Source organism: Sturnus vulgaris, unplaced genomic scaffold, assembly GCF_052056855.1.
Source record: "Sturnus vulgaris isolate bStuVul1 unplaced genomic scaffold, bStuVul1.hap1 Scaffold_182, whole genome shotgun sequence".
Classification (NCBI taxonomy): Eukaryota; Metazoa; Chordata; class Aves; order Passeriformes; family Sturnidae; genus Sturnus; species Sturnus vulgaris.
Window position 1 is genome coordinate 485,227 of NW_028276116.1, and position 4,774 is coordinate 490,000.

Below are 4,774 nucleotides of genomic sequence, written 5' to 3' on the forward strand. Positions count from 1 at the left end.
CGGACACCAGGTCTACCCAGGGCATGCTGCGGACACCAGGTCTACCCAGCCATGAAACGGGCAACAGGTCTACTCACGGCTTGCTGCGGACACCAGGTCTACCCAGCCATGAAACGGGCAACAGGTCTACCAAGCTGCGGACACCAGGTCTACCCAGGGCATGCTGCGGACACCAGGTCTACCAACTCAATGCTGCGGACAACAGGTCTACCCAGCCATGAAACGGGCAACAGGTCTACCAAGCTGCGGACACCAGGTCTACCCAGGGCATGCTGCGGACACCAGGTCTACCAACTCAATGCTGCGGACAACAGGTCTACCCAGCCATGAATCGGGCAACAGGTCTACCAAGCTGCGGGCACCAGGTCTACCCACGGCTTGCTGCGGACAACAGGTCTACCCAGCCATGAAACGGGCAACAGGTCTACCAAGCTGCGGACACCAGGTCTACCCAGGGCATGCTGCGGACACCAGGTCTACCCAGCTATGAAACGGGCAACAGGTCTACTCACGGCTTGCTGCGGACACCAGGTCTACCCAGCCATGAAACGGGCAACAGGTCTACCAAGCTGCGGACACCAGGTCTACCCAGGGCATGCTGCGGACACCAGGTCTACCCAGCCATGAAACGGGCAACAGGTCTACTCACGGCTTGCTGCGGACACCAGGTCTACCCAGCCATGAAACGGGCAACAGGTCTACCAAGCTGCGGACACCAGGTCTACCCAGGGCATGCTGCGGACACCAGGTCTACCCAGCCATGAAACGGGCAACAGGTCTACCAAGCTGCGGACACCAGGTCTACCCAGGGCATGCTGCGGACACCAGGTCTACCCACGGCTTGCTGCGGACAACAGGTCTACCCAGGGCATGAATCGGGCAACAGGTCTACCAAGCTGCGGACACCAGGTCTACCCAGGGCATGCTGCGGACACCAGGTCTACCCACGGCTTGCTGCGGACAACCGGTCTACCCACGGCTTGCTGCGGACAACAGGTCTACCCACTCCAAGCTGCGGACACCAGGTCTAACTACTCCATTACGCGGACAACAGGTCTACCCACTCCATGCGGCGGACAACATGTCTACCCGCTCCATGCTGCGGACACCAGGTCTGCCCACGCCGTGATGCGGACCACAGGTCTACCTTCGCCATGCTGCACGCAGCCCGGGTCGCACCGGAGCTAGGTAGACCCGGTCGCCGCGGCCGTCGCAGCGCCCTCGCCCTCGACGGCGGACCCACGCCGCCGGTCCCGGAGGCGGGTAGACCTGGTCGCCGCGGCCACGGCGGCCGCCCATCCCGGAGCCCAGTAGACCTGGCCGCCGCGGGACCGGCCAAGTTTCCCGGAGTCGTGTAGACCTGGTCGTCGCGGCCACGGCCGCCGCCGCTGCGCCTTCGCCGGCGACGGCGGTCCCACGCCACCGGCCCCGGAGCCGCGTCGACCTGGCCGCCGCGGGACGGGCCACGTTTCGCGGATCCGGGTAGACGAGGCATCCTTGTACCATCTCGGAGCCGGGGAAACCCCACAGCCTCTTAACGCTCCGGAGCCCAAGTGCTCCAGCAGCCTTGCCCCGCCCGGCAGAATCGATTTCAAGACCAAGACATATTTTCGACAACATTTTATTTCATCATTTCATTTCATTTCTTTTCATTTCATTTTATTATTTTATTTTATTTCGTTTTGTTTTGTTTTGTTTTGTTTTGATTTGATTTGATTTGTTTCATTTCCTCTTTGCCTTTTTTGAATGATTGCCTCTTCTATTTACTCGGAAAGAAAATCTTTTCCGGAAAACAAAACTCTTGCCAAATCTTATTTGTGATCCCTTTGGGCCCACAGCCGAGCTGACGGAGGGCCTGTGCCCGGTTCTCGCCCTGCTGACACACTGACCCCCCCAAACGGCGTCCTCCCTACCCCACGCCTCCTCCCCCGTCCCCCAGAGACCCTACCTACAGAGCCCCCCCCCCCACAAAACAGAACCTCACGGGCCGCAGCACAGCCAGGGGAAGCACGTACGTGCAGCGAAACTCGGCCCAAAGCCGCCGCGCCCTGGCACAACTCGCCCTGCCCCTTCCCGCCCCACGGAGGCGGCTGCATCGAGGCGACCGGCGCCGCCGTCGGCAAGCGGGTGGCCGCTTTCGGGCCGGTTCTTCCGCGGAAGGTCTGCAGAGCTCTTGGGGCCTCGGCGCGGGTTTGGGGGGCCGTGAGGGCTCGCTGTCGAGGCGCCCGGGGCCGGCACGAAGCCGCCTGCCCTCTCCCTGTCCCTGCCCCGTCTTCCGCAGCCACCCATTAACGCTGGGGGCGAGCCCGCCCTCCGCCATCAACCTCCCATGCAGCGCTTTCAGACTTTCCCCGCCCCTGCCCATTGTCGGCTGGGGGCGCCCTGCCCCCCGCCGTCAGCCTCCCTGGCAGCGCTTTCAGACTCTCTCGGGCCCCTGCCCATTGTCGGCTGGGGGCGCCCCGCCCCCCGCCCTCAGCCTCCCTGGCAGCGCTTTCAGACTGCCTCGGGCCCTGCCCATTGTCGGTTGGGGGCGCCCCGCCCCCCGCCCTCAGCCTCCCTGGCAGCGCTTTCAGACTGCCTCGGGCCCTGCCCATTGTCGGTTGGGGGCGACCCCGCCCTCCGCCATCAGCCTCCCTGGCAGCACTTTCAGCCTCTTCCTGCCCCCGCCCACGGTCCCACCGGGCAGTTTACACGGCGGCGGCGGGAGGCTGATGCCGAGGTCGGCAGGCGGAGAGCCTGGTGCACAAGCAGGGATGGCGGCGGGATGATTGGCGCCGTCTGTCCCTGGTCAAAGAAGCTCTCTGTTCAGCTTTCTCGGAGCCTTTTGCTTTGGTGGCGTTCCTTCCTCCTCCGCCCCGGCGCCGCTCAAGCCTGCGGCAGGGCGGCAGCGCGGCGGGCGGGCGGCCGGGGGGAGGGGGGAGGGGGGGGGGAGGGAGGGAGCGCGCGAGCGAGCGAGCGAGCGCGCTGCAGAAATGAAGCCCGGAGCAGGGCCGCGGTCCATTCGAGCACGGGGAGGGGGCGCGACAACGCTGCCTGCTCCTGTCGGGGAGCGCTTGGGGAAGTGGGGTGCCGGCACCATGACGGCGGAGCGGACAGGGGCCGCGGCTGGGGAAGAGGCCGGCGGAGCTCGCCAGTGGATGCTGGCGCACGGAGCCGGCAGGGACACCTGGGCACGGCTGGGACCGAAAGTCGCCCGCCTTCACGCCCCGCCTTTCGCCGGGGGGAAGAAGACGCGAGAGCAGGGCTGCCTGCTGGGCTGCCAGTGCCCGCGGTCATGCCGGACGTGCAGGCCGACCGCCGAAGGCGTGCTCGCCGCTGCAGAGACGACAAGGGGGCCGCGCGTCCGATGGAAGAGACGGGGCGCCATCGCGCGGCGGCCGGGCTGCAAGGCCGGCCGACGGTAACAGGACTACCACGCCGCGGGCGGCCAGAGACAAAGACCGGCCGAGGGCAACAGGTCTACCCAGCATTAGGCCGGCCGGTACCAGGGCCGGCCGAGGGCAACAGTTCTACCCAGCATTAGGCCAGCCGGAAAGACGGCCGGCAGAGGGCAACAGGTCTACCCAGCATTCGGCCGTCAGGTACAAAGGCCGGCCGAGGGCAACAGGTCTACCCAGCATTCGGCTGGCCGGTAACACGGCGGGCCGAGGGCAACAGGTCTACCCAGCATTAGGCCGGCCGGTAACACTGCCGGCCGAGGGCAACAGGTCTACCCAGCATTCGGCCGCCACGTCCAAAGGCCGGCCGAGGGCAACAGGTCTACCCAGCATTCGGCCGCCACGTCCAAAGGCCGGCCGAGGGCAACAGGTCTACCCAGCATTAGGCCGCCACGTCCAAAGGCCGGCCGAGGGCAACAGGTCTACCCAGCATTCGGCCGCCACGTACAAAGGCCGGCCGAGGGCAACAGGTCTACCCAGCATTCGGCCGCCACGTCCAAAGGCCGGCCGAGGGCAACAGGTCTACCCAGCATTCGGCCGCCACGTCCAAAGGCCGGCCGAGGGCAACAGGTCTACCCAGCATTCGGCCGCCACGTCCAAAGGCCGGCCGAGGGCAACAGGTCTACCCAGCATTCGGCCGCCACGTCCAAAGGCCGGCCGAGGGCAACAGGTCTACCCAGCATTAGGCCGCCACGTCCAAAGGCCGGCCGAGGGCAACAGGTCTACCCAGCATTAGGCCGGCCGGCAGAGGGCAACAGGTCTACCCAGCATTCGGCCGTCAGGTACAAAGGCCGGCCGAGGGCAACAGGTCTACCCAGCATTCGGCCGCCACGTCCAAAGGCCGGCCGAGGGCAACAGGTCTACCCAGCATTCGGCCGTCAGGTACAAAGGCCGGCCGAGGGCAACAGGTCTACCCAGCATTCGGCTGGCCGGTAACACGGCGGGCCGAGGGCAACAGGTCTACCCAGCATTAGGCCGGCCGGTAACACTGCCGGCCGAGGGCAACAGGTCTACCCAGCATTAGGCCGCCACGTCCAAAGGCCGGCCGAGGGCAACAGGTCTACCCAGCATTAGGCCGCCACGTCCAAAGGCCGGCCGAGGGCAACAGGTCTACCCAGCATTCGGCCGCCACGTCCAAAGGCCGGCCGAGGGCAACAGGTCTACCCAGCATTAGGCTGCCACGTCCAAAGGCCGGCCGAGGGCAACAGGTCTACCCAGCATTCGGCCGCCACGTCCAAAGGCCGGCCGAGGGCAACAGGTCTCCCCAGCATTAGGCCGGCCGGCAGAGGGCAACAGGTCTACCCAGCATTCGGCCGTCAGGTACAAAGGCCGGCCGA